Genomic DNA, 19,098 nt, shown 5'->3' on the forward strand with positions numbered 1-19,098 from the left:
TTTGGATGCAAATTGAACATCACCAAATGGATCGGACGATATTTTTTTGATTAGAAAAATTAACTTACGTTGAAAGGAAAGAGAAGTTCTCTTTTAGAAGAGTTCCATTTTGGTATTGAAAACGAAGTAAAAGACGGCCTGTTAAACATAACTTCTAAGTTATAAAGACTTTTTTTTGTTAAGTTGTTTAAAAAATGAAACGCGTTTATTAATGCTAATTAATCAAGAATTTAAAGTAAGAAAAAGAAGAGAAAGAAACATGCACTTGTGCTTAAAGGCCTGGTCAAAATTATTTTTACATAATGTTCCTCACATCGCGTCATCTGATATCATCGTTTTTATGTTTATATAATTATCTATCTAATAATTTTGATCGTTTAATAGTTTCCTTGTATATTGGCAATCAACAATCAAGATTTTGAGGAATTTTTTTTGCTAAAATGAAGCTTATGTATTAAACCGAGCGTACGTATTAGAACACAAGAATCTCTACAAACCTTTGACTAAGATAATACAGTTACGAAAACATTAAAATACAGTTATCCGCCCTATAACGCGGTCGATTGGTTCCGCATTATAGGAAAACGCATTATAAAGGTATTCCCGTATAACGCGTTTTTATGACCTCGTGTAGCCCAAATCATCAAACATTTTCCTGTTTTTGGTATTAACAAATCTTTTACACGTGAAAATCATTATAAATTTTACAGTACCGGAATATATATGTGGGAAATCCCCGCCTTATACAGGGGGATCCCCGTATTATACGAGGGATTGAAATCGTGTAATATGAAAGCGCTGAATGGTGTGTTGGATTAGATTAGTCAAAAGTTTTTTTTAAATTTCATAGTAAGCATGTTTTATTTTAAAATAATGGAATATCGTAGCGAGGCAAGTACCTATCGCGTATCTGAATACCTTATACTTGGACACCCCCACATCCGACGAGCCAGGCAGGAATACATGCGAAAAAATGGTAAAAATTAGACAACAGCATCCGTGCATAGGTTGAGTTCCCGAAACGTTACACAGCTTTGAATTTCGGCTGGTACGGCATTTCGGTAATGGGGGTAATCCTTTCATCTTACAAGTTTTGACATATATATATATATTTTATATATAATAAAAAATTTTAAAGGTAATATAAGAAATATATGATAAATTCATACATACAGTGTGGCCACATAATAAATAACAAAAATTAGAATAAAAAGAAATTTAAATGTATATATATATGTATATGGTATAGTATTTTTTATATTTTTTGTATAAAAATATAAAAATCCGTTTTTCTTATCAGACAAACAGACAGACTTAGATCTATTCAGATAATGATTCTGAATCGATCGGTATAACAAAAGATAAGTCCATTTTAAGCAATTCTGCATGTTACATACGACCGCACCACGTTAATCTACCACACGTGGTGTAGGGTATAATAAGAATAGTGTTAGGCAATGTGCTGTTGCGTATTTAATGGCCGGCAGTGCCCGGCTATAGTATGTAACGTCCACGTATATACGTGCAGGATGTTTCGATCGATAGGCTTTTCCTCTGCTCTCAACAACAGAGTAGTGTCCCATAATATAACGAAGTTTCGTTAATCAGCATTTCTTTTCATAATTCTTTGCTCGCATAATAGAGGAAATTGAGGAGAGGATCATGGAAAGAGAACAATGTCCAAAGTCCGTCTGTACTGCATAAGTGTGGGTTTTTCTTATGTTAATGGGATACCTTGTGTTACAACAACAAGCAAAAATACTGACGTGAGAGAGAAAATGAAGAAAACGACTTGTAGCGGTAAAACCAGGAAGTCTTTATTCTAAATATAGTGTAACTCGATAAAGAAAAAACGGATATATAATGCCAATAAAAAAATCAAAATTAAAAATTATGTAAAAGTACATTAAAAACAGTAAAATATTGATAATATAAGTTAAAGTAAATATTGAAGAATAAGTAAAAGTAAACAAAAACAATAAAGTATTCGAAAATAAATTAAAGTACATTAAAAATAGCGAAATACCCTTTGTCAAATACAATAGAATTTTTATATTGAAATTGGTCGTTTTAAACGCTAACGCAATCCAAACATTTATACAAATAAATATTAAGAATGACGTTGGAGTAAGTAAAATAACTCTACACCTGGCGAATTGTGGTTTGATGAGCAAACTGTACTCTTAATCTAAAATATATGGTTTTAAGCAAGCCAAGCAGAATCAAAGAAAAATTTAGCCTTGCAAAGAACAGCTACTACATATGTATATAAATTCGTACGACGTATGCTTAATGTGAAAGAATTTAAAACATACTCACATGCCAAGTGAAAGGAGGAAGAGGAGGACATTGAACATGTTCTATTATTTTCTTATGTGAAAAGACAAGTTAATTTGTTTTTATTTCCTTTTTTTAAAGTATGAATAATTTTACGCTTAAGAACTAATCCATGTACATTTTCTAGTAAGTTTTGAATTTTTTTTATTGTAAAAGTAATAAATGACAATAATGTAATCTAAAAATATAAAAACAAGTTGAAGGGTTTCTCTGAGTAGAAGGCGAAAATGTTTCATGAGGATGGGGTAAGTAAGTGAGTGTGTGTATGTAGATGTAATCACGGACGGTGACTTCATGGACCGACAAATATATACACACGACAGACAGTAGGACCTTTATATGACATCACGCCTTTAGTGATCTCGATAGTTTTAAACTATTTATAATATATTTTTGTAAATGTATTTGGGATAGCCAGGCCCAACGAAGTGTAGCCACAGCTCTATATAGTACTATTACAATGTTATATTTTTTTATAATTTCTTTTTGTTTGACAGCAAAACAACCAAACAAATTTTAAAAACGCGTTCGAAACGCGCGATAAAATATATTTAGATTGTTCAAGGGTAGCGCCTGAGTATTGAGTGAATTTCAATCTGTAACTAATTTAAAGCAGCTACTCAGTCTATATTTTGTTAGCGCTGTTTCACTTCCAATGAGTAGCTGTGAAGTTGCTCTTCTTGCAAGAATATTGCACCAAATCCATCTTTCGATAAATCCGTATGTGGATCCGTCATGGCATTTCTATCGTATATACGTAAAATTGATTCATTTAGTAACGTTGGCTTAAGAGTCTGAATTGCACGAATTTCTTTGGGATTTATAATAAATTGAGCTTCATTTTCCAGTTTTGTGATTCCACGACGCTTCTCCACTTTCGAATGAGGCAATTTACCTATCTGCCTTTGGACTTATCATTAAATTCATCTAGGTCTTTGGTTACAGAATCATTTTTTGCACGTTTCTTTTCTAGGCTTCTGATGTTGAATGTTAATTCTTTTTTCTGCTTTGATTTGAAGCTGCTTTTTAATTTTTTTGTTTTTGACTTTCTTCCTTTTTTAATGATTTTCTTCGGTTTTAAATGATTAAAATTCAAATTTAAAAAAAAAAATTATTCGAAAACTTTTATATCTAATCGCATATAAACATTGTACTTGTATAAATTTTCGAATGTATTTATTTATTTGTGTATTTGCTTAATTTTATTTACACATGAAATTCAGCCAAAATATTAGTTTGGGGAAAAAGAAATCCATTATTTTTATATGAACTTCAGGACTTTATTTAACATGCTTCGGATTGTCCGATTTGGGTCAAATATGCACCGTTTTGTTGTACGATTTATTGCCATCTTAAAGGTAACTTCAAAATATCTCTCTCATAGAAGTCCTGGTCTCTATTTGCAAAAAACTCTAGTAGTCGATTTTCACAATCCTCCCTAGATTCCAATTTTTTATCATTAAAGAAATTTTGCAATGCAAGAAAGAGATGATAATCGCTTGGTGCCAAATCCGGACTGTATGGCGGATACATTAAAACTTCCCAACCAAGCTCCCGAAGTTTCTGGCGAGTCACTGTACATGTATGTGGCCTAGCGTTATCCTGGTGGAACACGACACCTCTCCTGTTGGCCAATTCTGGCCGTTTCTGGTCAATCGCTATCTTCAAACGGTCCAGTTGTTGACAGTAGAGATCAGAATTTAGCGTTTGGCCATATGGAAGCAACTCATAATAAATAATCGACGATACTTTACAAGAAATCTACCAGTGCAGCCATCTACCGAAAAAAGAATGAATTTCTTTTTCCCCAAACTAATATATTATTTGCAGTGATAACAATAAATTTATTATATTTCAATGTAAATTTATTATGTTTATTTACCGATTATCTCCCCCATAATTAGCAAGAGTAAAATCAGTTGCAACTTAAGGAAAGCGCAACAATTCTCTCTATTGAACTTAAACATAACAAATCGTTGAAGACATAATAAGATGGCACAAAACATTATAAAAAATCTCGTATTTAATCCCTTTGCTGTCTGTTAGATTAAATGCTTGTTTTCGTTGTGATCACTAGTAGATTTACCTTATGCAAATATTTAAATATGGGCACGGGAACATAAGGAGTCAGTACATAAAACTTGGTAGGAGATTCGTTATCACTATTACGGTGACGAGAACATAAAAAGGCGTAGACCTGTTGCTTTAAGAAGAAAAACTGCAAATTCGATCTCAGACCGGACCGGCAAGGTTTGTATAATTTCAGAGCGTTTTGTTAGTCGTAAACTTGATGGTGTTGCATCCATATTCAAAGTCTTTGAAGGTTTTCTCGAGGGCCCACGAAGAGTTAAGCTATCATTTAATATTACGATAAGACAAACGGTGCCTTACTTCGCATTTAGAGTCTTTGGCAAGATATATTGTATGTGTTTTGTCAAAACTTATATAGAGATCAAGATCGGCACATGCATCAAAAGAAAGTTTTTTTTTATTGAGGGGCCTCCACGGCTGCTGAGAAAGGTGAGTCAGCGGTCACAATTAAAAAATCACACCATATTGAAAAATATGAGTTTCATCGTCTTGAAGGTCATGCAACTTAGCCGTATACAGATTGAAAAAGATGAGGCTCAAGCAACTGCCTTGTGGAATACCATCATGCACTTCAATTTTGTGTGCACCTATTACCAATACACGTTTGAATAAAACGTTTGGTATTCACTGGAGTATTTGAAGAGGGACTGAAAAGTTTAAAAGAATTCTTCATCAAGGAAACACAATCATAGGCTTTACTGATATCGAAGAAAAGCATAACAAAAATTTTACAAGCTTTTTTCATAGTGTGAGTGTGCGTCCATTGACGCACACATTCGTAGATTTCCGTTTTTGATACGTATACGAACGGTAGACATAGCCGTCGTTACGGCGTTTAGTGGCTGAAGCATAAGTAGCGAAAACATTGTCGTTTTTTAGGAAAACTTCACTTCAGATGCAAAAATCAATATAATCGGAATAATTGGAGGACTATTTTTCTCTTATCTTTTTATACGTAAAATTTTGTATATCCATGGTCTTATTGGGAGCTAATTTCCGTTCTCTGTTCAGATAAGTCTTGTTTAGGGTATTATGGTCGTTCGAACCACAAGCAATACATTTGATCACCACGTAGTAATCACTGCATTTAATCGTCTTGCCGCAGTTAATGCACCTGGTCTCTTTAGGCTTACAAAACTTTGAAATATTTGCAAATGTCCCACACTTTAAGCATTGTTTTAGAAAGGAAAAAAAGAATTGACCAGGAGAACACAAACTTAATGGATTAAGGGAAGAATTTTTCATTAAAACCTATTTCCACGCTAATGGTAGGGATGAACTCCTTTTTGCAGTGTGGATTTTTTCACCGAAACTTTATAGTCCACTTAATTGGAATAGCGGAAACCGCATTTTTGATAAGATCATTAATGTCACAATTCAATGGAATGTTTCGTACTCTACCGAATCTTCTAATAAATATATGCTTGGTTATATTTTGGCTTAGCCATTATTTTTAATGAAAAGGTTGGCATGGAGGGCAGCGTTAAAAAGTGATCTGGCTCTGCCGTTGGTAACCACGCAACTTAAAACAATAGTGAAATTTTTAAGCTTTCAAATCACACTTTTCAACGCTTTTAAAGTATCCATACAAGAAGATACTTACGCCGTGGGCGTGTTCACGTTTTAGATTTTAACAAACACAAGGAAATTGCCCTGCTTGCCAAAATAGTATAAATTTACTTCAGCGCTTGGAATACCTTTGGCACCCTAATGAGAAGAAGAAGTAGGTAAAAGAGTTAAGTCCACACCTTGCCCGGCTATCCTCGATCTCTTATTGTTTTCAGTCATATTCAAATAAATATTTTCAAAAACATTTTCGTCTACAATAATCGGATCTAAACCTGTGTTCAAAAGAAGACAGACTGATATAATTTTAACTGTTATAGATGCTATTATTGGAAACGCTTACTAAAAATCCAAAAGTAAAAGAAAGAAAACTTTACATTAAAATAAGCGTTTTTTTAATTTCACATTTTCTTTATTTTAATAACTATTTTACTAAAACACGACAAACACGCCAGAAAAATTTTCAGCTGCCGTTTGCTTAAGCATATTGTGTTAGCTTCGAGTGTTGATTGTTGAAGTTTTTGTTTACATAGCCGAAAGAAAAGCAATAATATATACAAAAATTTTTTTTTTCCAATTCACAAAATTTTCGCCCATTACTTTCTTAACGGAATTAACCGTTATTTTTCGGATTTTGACATCCACAATTAAATATAAACGAACATTTCACCCTTTTTTCTGCTTTTTCATTTACATGTGAATGGTAGCAACAAAGTTGACATGTTTATCAGCTATCGACTTGCTCGCGAACGAAAGTTTACTTTTAGATACCTGATTACCCCCTGGTGTTGTTGTCAAGTCAGTACAGAAAATCAAGCGATTCATAAATATTCAATTATTGTTTTAAGATTACAAGAGGCTTCATAAAAATAAACGGTTCGCGTTTATGCATAAAAACAATCAGCTGATGATCTTCATATGGTGTTATCCATTTCTATAACAGTATTCCCTGTTTTGTGTTACTTCAAATAAATGCAAAATGTGGTTGGAAAATTTTTTCTAATTATACTAATAAATATGACCAGTTTTGGGAGTATTACCGCTTTCAATATATGTTGTGAACGCGTGCAACATTCAGGTGTATTATTCCTATATATATTACTTTCCTGGATTAATTAATTTATTCCTTTGAATGTTAGTATAATATTATTTTTTAGATTTAACCATTAAATTCCTTATAATGAATATCGTTTTATTTTTATACTCTTATTTTTATAATAATATATTTACTTATATTATATTCATATTTTTATTTCGCTTATAACTGCATTGCAATCGTTATGTAATTATATATAATTTTATTATTTATGGTGGCTACTGCTAAGGAGTCTGAGGCGTCATTTTTATTTTTGAGGAGTAAAAACAAAAGCATATGCATCCAGAGCAAAAAAGAAAGAAAGAAATTAACGCGAACATAAACAACAAATTTATAAATAATATAAATAAGGAAGTTGATAAAAACGGAACTCTGGTAACCCTGCGTCAAACTGCAAAGATTTTTCCTCTTCCCGTTTCCCGTTCTCTATAAAATATCACTAAATAAAATAAATTTATTAAAGTATCTCAACCAAAAGTGAATTTTTGCGAGGCAAAGCATCACAAATGCTGGCTGGCTACGTAACTCTAATGCAAACTTGCGTGAAATAAGGAATCCTGCATAAAGAAACTTTTGCACAGATTTTCTCGCTTCATCATTTTAAGCATTCAACGGAAATTAAAGTTGAGCGGATTTTGAACTGCTGACTTAAGCAAATGCTTGTTAAGAAGTCAAAATGACTGGTTTTGTGCACGATGGTATAACATATACATTTATAAGTATTTAAGAGGCAAGGGATGTAAATAGAATCATTAATAAATGAATTTATGTCAGGAATAAAAAGTCACAAAATTCTAAGAAAAGAAATGATTTCCTAATCTCATATTAAGAATCAGATAAGTTGATCTACTTTTTTCTAGGTTGAAGGGAACATAAGCTGAAGTTACCATTTCTAAGTTAGCTAAATTTGATCAATTTAAAAACAAAAAACAACATAAATCTCTTTGAAATGCCACCGGAAAAGCTTCTGAAGCATGTCAATAATGAAGACAAATCGGCAAGTAACAGTCTTCTTCCGCTGTTGGCGCTAACGAAGTTGAGATAACCGATGAAAACTCTGGCTCTTCCCTGGTTTGACAGCCATTAACCAACCTCAAATGAACCTATGTGTAGATGACCAGCTGACCACGATGTGCCCAAATAGCGAGAATCAACGAATCTTGATCTCCTCCGATTTGGCTTTTTATGAATATCTAAACAGCTTCAAATTAACACATCTAGAAGCCATAAAAATTGTAAACAAATGTAAAGTTACACTCTTTACCGTGCGTCCATTGCAAACAATTTTATGTTAAATAGCGACCTGCTATCTAAAAACCTGAAAGCGTATATTTCCAGGACCTACACTGAACGATTTTAAATTGTGCGCAAAACATCCACGGACTAGATCCAAAATTTATCAGAAGCAATGCTAGGCTCTACCTCAACATTTTGATAGTATTGCTCTTTTCTGGTACAAGGACTTCTCACGTGCTCTGCATTCTAAGAAGAAACTTTCTTGAGCTGGTTACGAGGAGCGCTTTCAAAAAACAGTCGTATAACTTTATTTGACGCCATCAATCATTATAGGACAACTAATACCTTTCCTGATAATTGCTGCCTCATCAAGATCATTTCAATCCCCAAGCCTGACAGAAGCAATGATAATATTAGGAACTATAAGCCGATCGATCTTACTTCAGCTTACTAAAAATCATGAACTTTATGTTCAAAGAAAGATTCATCTTTTCTCTTAATGCTCATCATCAGCATCACACCCGCTTGTTCTTTGGCGTATTGAAAACACAAGTCAACAGACATGTGCATCAATGAATTATTCATTGTGAAAAGAAGCAGACAGAAAGGTTTTATTGGCTCTTGACATTAAAAGCTCTTATTTTCGTTGACATTCCCCTCTACATTCATTCGAGCCGATTTCTGATCTTGGGCTGTGGTTCAAAGCTGTGTGCCGCAAATCAGCTGCTTAAGCGCCTTCCTTTTCAACTTGTACACGGCCAACTTGCACCACCTGCCAGCCTGGAAATCCCATATATTCCAATATACTGATGACAGTAGTAGTTCTGCTAGTTTCGTCGGTTGTGTCAGTCAATGATGCCGTTGAGAATCTCTCTACAAAAGCAAATCTGAATGAGCTAAACTTAATTTATATTTAAATTCGAACAAATACAATGCACTTTTTCAGTAAAGAGATCGAATAAAAAATCAAAGTAAATTAATACAGGTCTTGTCAGCTTATTGAAATTTCCACCAACTGAAGCCTCACTTCCCGTAACCACTGTAAAAAGGCTTTCAAAAATTGTCAGTCTGATTCTCAATATTGATTAACAAACACGCGATTCTGCCCCCAAAAGTCTTCTTGATCTACAAGCCATTGGTCGAGTGAAAAATAGAATTCGAATTTTCTGCCACCTGCAATCTTCCCCAATATATAAGTTGCAGTCATGAGCGAAGAGATCCTATACAGCTACAGCATCTGATTAGTCATGTATTCGAAAAATTAAATACAAAAAGTACATTCTTTTGTTAGTCCTAAAAGTTTTATATAAAGAGAAACTGAAAAGCTATCATAACAAATGCTTTGAAATACACGCTATAGACGACTTGGTAGGCTACGACATATTTAGTTATTCAGTAATGAAATATCGCCTAGACGCTATCGGCGAAACCAAAATCTTGTAGAATTTAACCTCCACCTTCATTGACTTGCTTGCTATTAAACAGGCAGTAGGTCTAAGAACGACGAATAGGAGCACGAAACTTGTCATTTACGCTGCCAAAAGATCAGCGCTATTCTTTATCCAAAAGAAAAACCCAATGAACCAACACGTCTATGAAATCCACGGCATCTCTGCCATTGAGTTGTGCCCACTTGCCTACGCAAAGCATGACTTAGAGCAGAAATTAAATCTGTGAAATATTTGCCAAGTAAAGCTTTGCGCACCATTATCAACAAACTTGATTGTGAATACACTAATGTTACATTACCAGAAGATTATCTCTTCTAAATTACATCCATCCACCTTTTTCAAAGCTCTGCCCGCTGCGTCTTGAGAGATTAAAGTTCTCTGCAGACTAATGACCAATCTAGATTATGACAAACCTTATCTTAAAATGATCCGAGCCGTTCACAATAACACCTGCGGCATTTGCTTGATAGTTGAATCAGCTGAACATCTCATATTGGTATTAAAAAAAATTTGACAACACCACACTGACGTTTGGTCTGTTCTGGTATAACAACTTGTGCTGATAATTATACTCGTCTTAAGGAACTAACTGCATTTGTCAAAAACGCCGATTTTTCATTTTAACATGTCTTTTTTTCTATCTATCTACGCGTTTTTTTTCTTCTGGGCCTGATGACAGCAAGAGGTGACCAGTTGCCTGTAGGCTGTATGTGCACTCTCTATTTCAGTTTTTATAGTGCATACTTTGCATTCATTGACTACGGGTTTTTAGAATCATGCCGCCTATCGTAGAGCGATTAAGTTTTCTCAGCAGTGACGCCACGCAGCTCATTCGCACGGCTTAAGCTTTGCGGTCTATTTGGTTGGAACTTTCCTACAAGTAGCCACACTTCATTCTTTCAACTGCCTTGCAAATTTTCCCTAGCTGGGGTCTGAGTTTTCATAGCCTTCGAAAGCACTAAGGCACGCTCCTTTATCATGATAATTTAATCAAAATGGTCTTTACCTATTACTACTCCAGATCGTATTAACGGGCCTAGCATCGTTGCTGATTAATAAGTTTAGTCCGCGCCTTGACCGTGAGGTGGGTGGAAACTATAACAAGGTCACGATTTTCACGACGAGGTGTCATCTCCGGCTTGGTCGCAACAAGATCTAGCAAAAACTCTGAAAGCATATAGATGTCAATGAGTAAGACGGCTTCAGCATCGTAGAACTACTTACCGTTTACTGTGCAAACCTTAAGTTGCACCCGCGTTTTCACAAGGTTCTTGAATGAGAGTTACGTCCAGGGCTTCCTTTTAAATTAATGGGGTGCAAACAATGGTATCACGTTCCTATTGTAGTGTGATCGCATATCGTTCTTATGCATCCGCTTTGAAGTGTGACAGAACTATGCAAAATCAACATAATTCATTTGCAAAAAGAAAAACATGAATTATGTCACACTTCAACTGGCTAAGAATTGCATTTCGTAAAGCAATACGAAGCTACGCACGGTAATTAAAGTAATCCGTCACAATTATATTATTATTTTATGCTTACGCTAATGTATTTTGTTAATTTTAGTATAAATAGCCAAGCAAAATTAAATAAAATCAATTGTTATTCACCAATTCAGTACAGCGTTTTATTCGCTAAGAACAAAAGGCGTTCCATCCGCCTAACATATTAGCTAGGGACTACTTCTAGTCGATCACAATATTGGCACTAAAAGAAGTAGACAGACTTGGCGGACTGAAGCCGAGCAAAATAAGAAATTATCCCACAACAACACTTTGGTCACATATGAACAAAGATTCATAGGGAAGTTTTCCATTACACACAAACATTCCTTAGGTTCTTCACACAACCAACTAAATTTATTGCAGTGTAGACGATATAGGCGTCCAAGTTTTAAGTAAGCTTGCAGCGCGGCACACATAGACAATACATAGTCTGAGTCGAAGAAGAAGCCCTTGTAGCAAACGAAGTGGTGGGAGCTGCCGTGCTGGCGGTTTTTTATTTTGACACGACAGCTCCACGGACCGATGTAGATTAACGCTAGCTTTTTTTAACCCAATCTCAGCTTTATATGTCTTAATAGTCGAACATTCTTCCTCGCACGCCTCATCTGATGCTTCCGTCGGATCGCCTTGGAATCGGTCTTACACCGCTCTTGGACTATTATTTATTGGTGTTGGGATATGTCTTATATATATATATGCCTATGTTGGTCCAAAGAGCTTGATAATCCCTACATTGCGAAAAAGCTGAACCACACCCACAACCAGTACAGGACCAAATTTGGAATGAATCTCTAAGCCATCGCAAACATGCATAAGCTTGGCAACCGATAATAGTTAACAACAATTCATTTTCGACTCATCGTGACATTTTAAGGTTAAGAGCTAGTTTAAGTACGACATAGATAAATTACTTGCATTAAGCAATGTTGCTTTAATGGACCTTAAAGAGTCCGATAACGAGAATAAATGATAGACGTCATTTAGGTTCTTGCAAACAACTCTGAACGGGTTAAACAACTCATAATTATATTTACATTGACTAAGCTTAACAAGATAAAGTGCCTAGAAAAGCGGTTAGGGACATTAAAGCTTATTTCACCGAGTAATGCAGGCGAGTCAATAGCACCATTTATTACTTTGATTACGAAGGAAACGCCAAGAACAAATCTACGTTTCTCGAGAGACGGTAAGAACAACAGAAGCAATCTATTTTCATAGGGGGGAAAGAGGCAGTTGGATCCCAACCCAAATTCCTAAGGGCAAACAGCAAGAATTGCTTTTGAAATGATTCAATAGAATCTACATAGTACCTATATGAAGGGGACCACACAACAGAGGCATACTCAAGTGTAGGTCTAACCAAACACAAGTACAACCTTTTCGTAATATAAGAATCATCAAACTCTTTGGACCATCTCTTTATGAAACCAAGCGCGGTCCTATGTTTTCTTAACGAGAGCTCAACATGCAAATTAAAACGTAACCTATGGTCAAAGAGAACGCCTAAATCTGTGAACGTATCGACGTCCTCGAAATTATGTCAATCAATAAAATACTGAATAATGAATTGCTTTCTTCTTGCAAAAGAGAGCTTCTTACGTTTATTTAGATTTAGTTTCAGAAGATTCAGAGAGCACCATGCAACCAAATTATTCAAGTCTCTTTGAATCTGATGTGATTGCGATTCCACAGGAAGGAAGAAAACAGTTTCACGTCATCATTACATTAAGATCTAATTGGAATTGATCACTGATGGGAGATCATTAATGTATATACTAAATAAAATGTGACCTAAGTGGCTGCCTTGAGGCATGCCAGACGTCACGGGGATTTATCCGGGGTGATGAAGTTAAACAAAACCTTGAAGGATCTATTGTACAGATAACAGCTTATCCATTTCACTAACTAGAAAAAGAAGCCAAAGGCTTGGAGTTTAAAGATAAGTAAGTTATGGTTAACCAAATCAAACGCTTTGCTTAAATCAGTGTATATTACATCTGTCCGAGAGCCACTAGACAAAGCCTTGAAAACATGACAAGTTAACTGTAACAAATTGGTGTCCGTAGATCGCCCTTTCCGAAAGCCATGCTGGTGCGGAAAAATATACGAATTAATGGCAGAGGCCAAATGCTGAGTCACAATTCGCTCGAACAACTTAGGCAAATCACTTAACTTGGTAATGCCTCTGTAGCTCTCAACAAATCGTCTACTTTCACTTTAGTGGATAGGAATAAGGAAACTACTCTTCCAACATGAAGGGAAAACACCTAAATTCAAGGGCAGGTTAAAAATCTTTAAGATCACATCACATAACTCGACAACGCAAGATTTAAGTACAGATGATGGAATTCCATCAGGTCCAGGCGCATAACTATATTTTAGAGAACTCAACTCTTCAAAAACGTCATCTTTCGAAATAACCAAGTTAAGAATTGAAACCGAGTTAGTTATAGGATATGGGTAGTTTGCTGATAAATCGAAATTAGCAATCGCAAAATTTCGTCGGAAAAACTCAGCAAACAAATTTGAGATATCAAAATCATCCAAGGAATCAGAGCGATTAAAAGAAACATGAGAGGGATATGTGGAAATTTTTCTTTTAGAGTTAACAGATTTAAAAAAGTATTTAGGATTAGCAAACAGAGAGGATTTAATAAACTGAAGGTATCTGCAGCAATAATGGTGGTTGAGGGAATTATATCTATGCCTTGCCACGGAGTAAGCGAAATAGTCAAGAGCAGAGCCACTTTTCGAATATTTTTTGAATAGCGTGTTTTTTCTGTTCTTGTAGTATTGAATTGTCCTATTAAACCAGGTGTATACCTGCTTCGATGGCTTTCAATACTTCCGGTTGAGAAATCAAGCCTTATATGTGAAAATTGATATTTTAGCAATACAACATTAATTTTATGAAAATCGTAATATTTATTTGAAAAGGTGGATTCAAAACATTGAAACGGTTCAGCGAACGATCATGCTTGTGATGAAAGGAAATACGCATTGCTGGATTATAAGGATCGTCAGGTAAACTAAAAGGTGGACAACGATTTACACTAATGTCAGGGAAATTGGCAAGGCAGAGATCAAGCAGTCTACCATTACAATTAGGGATAAGGTAGTGTTGAACTAAATTATGATCAAATAATTCCGTAAAGAACACAACAGCTGTATCAGATGTTGAAGTAGGAATCAAACAGTCAGAATTATCACTGTTACACCAAGTGATTGAGGTAAATTAAAGTCTCCCAATGCAACTACCAAATCGGAGGGTTTCGACTGCTTGGCCACTTCACAAATGAAGACGGCCTGTTTCTTATATATGGAAATATCACAATTTAAGGGAATATAGGAGCAGGTTATAAATAGTTGTTTGTTAGGCATTTTCACTCGAAAGGCGATAAATTCAACGTCAGGAGTAGTAGAAAATTCAATTGATTTGGACAGAAATAACGAAGATATGGCAATTAATCCACCATCACCAATGCGACCCAATCATTTCTGAAAACTTGGAAAGAATTGTGGAAAAGTTTAGACGAATCTAGATCAGGTTTTAACCAAATTTCAGTGAAGGTCAAACAGGAGAACTCCGTGACCCCTGAATTTAGGAAGGTAGAACGAATTTTTATATATCGGCCCCTAACATTTTGATAAATGAGAGATAATGGGTCTGAAGAAACATTTAGTTTTTTGAAGGCGACAGGACTACTGGTTTAGTATTAACGGGACGATCACGAGTGATAAATTCCTTAATTAAGGATCCAACTGGCCACAGTGGTTTATCTAACAACATTTAATGTTTTCAGTCGAAGCAAGAATTTTAAAAGAAGCGATTGCTCTAGGTTGAGACGGAGCCAATTTAAAAATACTAACCCGCTTTAGATTGATTGATGGGACTTTTGCCGCCAGATGACTTTTCATGTTATCCAGACATGTATCGGGTGCCAGTCTTGACACAAATATTGCTATTCTGGGAGGAACTGCCGTCAAGCAAATGTCATTACAGCTAGGAGCAGTAGGGTTCACGACTGGGGAGTTTTGAGTTGGGGAGAATATAGATGGGGTTACCAATGCAGCGGCTTCTGCGGCATGCCCAGTTTGGTGACGAGCGCTCACACTCGAACAGCCGGGGGGAGAGGATGATTTATATTGCTCTTTATTAGTTTTAGGCGATGACGCCTGAGTTGATTCAGTGACGCCACTAGGAGGCGATACTCTTGCCACTTCAGCATAGCTTAAACCACTTAAAGACTTGCCGGCTTATTTGTAACCTTTTTGTTACAGGCCGACTCAGCCATATCAGACACGCTAACCTTCTTTGAGGACATTATGGAAGCGCTAACTTGCACCAACGAAACGGACTTAGGAGGAATTAGAGGTGACGTACCACACGCTACACTACGAGTTGTGATTTTACTAGCTTTGGAAGAAGAGGAATGCTCAATAAAACGACACTCATCAAATCTAGTCTTAATGATCTGAAACTTTTCCCACAAGGAGCCGAGATTTTTACTCAATTCAGAGAAACTATTTCTCGTCTCCGTGAACAATTTGTAGAAGTCTATGTCCCGCTTCCTACAGTCAGGACATGACCATTGCAATCCCTTCGAAAGGTCAACGACTGCATTGGCAGCACGGCCGATAATGCCGGCACACTTTGCATGGCTAAAGCGGTCGAAAAGCCAACAAGAAACGAATCTATGCGTTTTTGCGCGACATGGCGCATATAAGCACTCCATGCCAAGTCAACGAAAAGAAAGAAGTGAATTGTTAGGACAAAAAGGAGAAAAATTCAAAAGAATCCACCACACTAAGTTTAACAAATCTTTTAGATTCCGGGCCCGTTCTCACTCGACAAGGTGTACATAAACACTCCTTGTCCAATCACAAAAATTTATCAACCAATTTGAGCAAAACTCCTCTGTTACGTTGACACTGTAACAAGAGATCAAAAGCAATACAAACTGCAAACACCAAAAAAATAAACAGGGTAAAAGAGAGAAAAAGAAACAAAACAAAAAAAAAGAGAGATTTATATCAGAGCTCAAATTTTGTTTGCAAAAATCCAATGAATCAAAGCGTAAAGAAAAAATACTTCTTTTACTTTGAATTCACTCATTTTCTTGTCAAAGTATATTATAAATTTACACACAATGAGGCAAAATAGCCACGAAATTAAAATATTAATTGCCGAAACAAAATACAGACGACTATACCGCGCAACAGAGCTGCCAAATTATAAGTGGAACATATTTAAATTTTACCTCAATTGTGAGAATTATATATTTACAACATATATATTGTTAAAATGTAAAGAACAATGATATTTTAGTGTTGTTTTACGTAAGTTATGTTTAAAGTAAAGTAATATAAAGTCACGATTAACTAAGCATAAAAAATATTTATTGTAAGCAAAAAGATTTGGCGACTCTACTATTCTATAACTCGATTCTATTTAATGGCGGTGACACTTTAGAACTTTATTTGCCGACTTCCACTCAACATCTGACCCTCGTTTCTTTGTTTTTCTTTCGTTTTAAGCGTAAACACAACACTTGCGTTATGGGTTGTGCATGGCTCAGGAACTGTCAAAATAAAGTTAATCTTGTGCATTTAAATGTAGTTGTGTTGCGTTGTGCGTTAAGACAGCTTTTTGGCAAATTTTTATTAATTGTGCCTGCGTTGTTTATGATAAGCCAAACACAATAGGCATAGTGACGCGTTGGTAAAAACAGGACGAAATCATATGGTTTTATACGCTATGAAAAACAACCAGTGGGAAAAATTGCAGATTTAACAACTTTAGAGGCAGCAGTCGAGATTTCTGTTTGTTTTTAATTGTTTTTTAAGTGTTTAGAAGCCCTAGTGTAATAGATATACTGTCTGAAGAAGGTATGCCGAATATAGCTAACAGTTCTACGGTTGTTTTCTTTTTGTTTATTTAAAAAAGAAAGTTATCACCATCAATTGTCCTTAAAACATCGCTCGGTCCAATTTCTTGTAATAAGTATTTGAAGCGCGCTTTTTGAAACTTTTACAAAAATCTACATACAACAATATAAATAAATACATATATGTATCACAAATGCATCTAAATATCTTACACATTCTCAGGTAGTACAAGAGGATTGAAAACATTCTGCAAAGCTCTTCTCTGTCTTACTGCAACTATGTCTCACGAAGTTCGATTTGTTGTCATCTAATTGTAAGATGACCTATCAAAGTATTCTGGCCAGTATTTATCTACTGATTAACCCAAAACGAATGTTTATTAGCGTTTAAAAATATGGTACTTACCTCTCACAAATTTAATTTTTTTTTTTTTTTTTGGGTTGTTGATATACAATGGACTAAGTCAATAAGTAATGTGATTTATTTACCCACTCAAAAATTATGGAAAAAACTTAAAGAGAAAAATTTTCTTTTTGTACAATTTTTGTTTCGCGGGTAACTGAAACTTTTTTGGTTAATAAATTTAGTTCCTGTTGGCTGATTACTTAGTTTTAATTTTTTGTTTTGACTCAGCTGTTTGGAAGTAAACAAATTTGTTTGGAATTTATTTTGTTCTCAATTGGCACTTGCTCTCTTAAATGTAATTTGGAATAACCAATACTAATGCCAAACGTAAAGTCGGTTGCTTTCGTATAATATGACGTATATGGGAGAGCATATTTAACTGCTAGTGTGCCTACATGATTCCAAAAAACTAATAGTCACCAACCAAAGCGGAATGCTGTCGCATATGCGATGCGAGATAAACCTTAAAACGAAAACATAAGCTGATTCTCATATACGTGATTACCTCAAGGTTTCGTAATTCAGAGAGTTTTATATTTCCACGTGGAATAATAAAGTATTTTTCGCACAATGCAATTATGGTATTTTGCTTTACATTTGCGAGTTGATTGCTTTAAATAGCTATACCATTTCCGACATTTTTTTCCATCTTCCGTTTGATTCGATTTGATTGTCTTTGGTTGTCTCTGATCCATAGTCGTGACTTTAAAAACATCACTTATGTTAGTTTTGTGAAACAGAGCGTTTAGTTTCATTACCACTTTTTAGTATTGGATAATCTTTTATTATTGAGAATCTGCTGTCATGTGGTAAAATTCCTTTTTTTTTTTTGTACATTTTTGTCCCAAAAACGTTACTTCTCGACAGAAAAATGATCATTTATCAGGGTGTTGTTTTAAAAACATCTCTGGGATTTCGTAACATGGTCAGTTAGACATGGTCGTCATTGACGATTAAATCTTCCATGTGCAGGGATGCTTGGGCTGGTTTTAAGTTTGAAAAGGCCCAAGAAAACAACCTTTGAAAGAGTTGGAGGCAATTTTTATTATATATATAATATATACATTTTTTTATACCATATGGTAACCTCTTACAACGGAAAGACTTTCTTTCTGTGGAAAAAGATGTAGTGCCTCTGGAATCCTCTTCTAGCTCGACTTGATGAAACTCTGATGCGAAAACTATAAAAATTTTGCTTTACCAAGCTGATATAAAATGTTCTCCGTACGTGATACTGTATAGTTTTCAGCCACTAATTTTTTATTAATTGCCTTATACTCAGCGAGTAGCTTCCATCTGTTCTCATATGACACTGGTAAGGATTTTTTTGGAACCAACAAAGTTCGGCAGTTGTAATTAGAAGTAGATGGTTCAATTACATCGTTGTCTAATAATTTACGTAGTTGTCGATCATCTTCTCCCTTATGGGACTCTCGGATTCTCAACGGAGAAAGTTTGCTTATCACGCAATTTGAAGTTTTGCCTATAAAAATTATTCACACCTAATTTTTCCGTTTCT

At 35.1% G+C, this 19,098-nt stretch overlaps 1 long non-coding RNA gene across 1 annotated transcript; it reads right to left on the reverse strand.

Annotated features, from left to right (window-relative positions):
• Nucleotides 1–7,992: 7,992 nt before the first annotated feature.
• On the reverse strand, nucleotides 7,993–11,932 carry LOC119643798. Its single transcript, XR_005248442.1, has 2 exons — nucleotides 11,002–11,932; nucleotides 7,993–10,944 (listed from the first exon to the last, which is right to left on the reverse strand). It is a non-coding gene; the product is annotated as an uncharacterized LOC119643798 (long non-coding RNA).
• Between the last annotated feature and the right edge of the window lie 7,166 nt (nucleotides 11,933–19,098).

The sequence above is a fragment of the Glossina fuscipes genome, unplaced genomic scaffold (assembly GCF_014805625.2).
Source record: "Glossina fuscipes isolate IAEA_lab_2018 unplaced genomic scaffold, Yale_Gfus_2 61646, whole genome shotgun sequence".
NCBI classification, from domain to species: domain Eukaryota; kingdom Metazoa; phylum Arthropoda; class Insecta; order Diptera; family Glossinidae; genus Glossina; species Glossina fuscipes.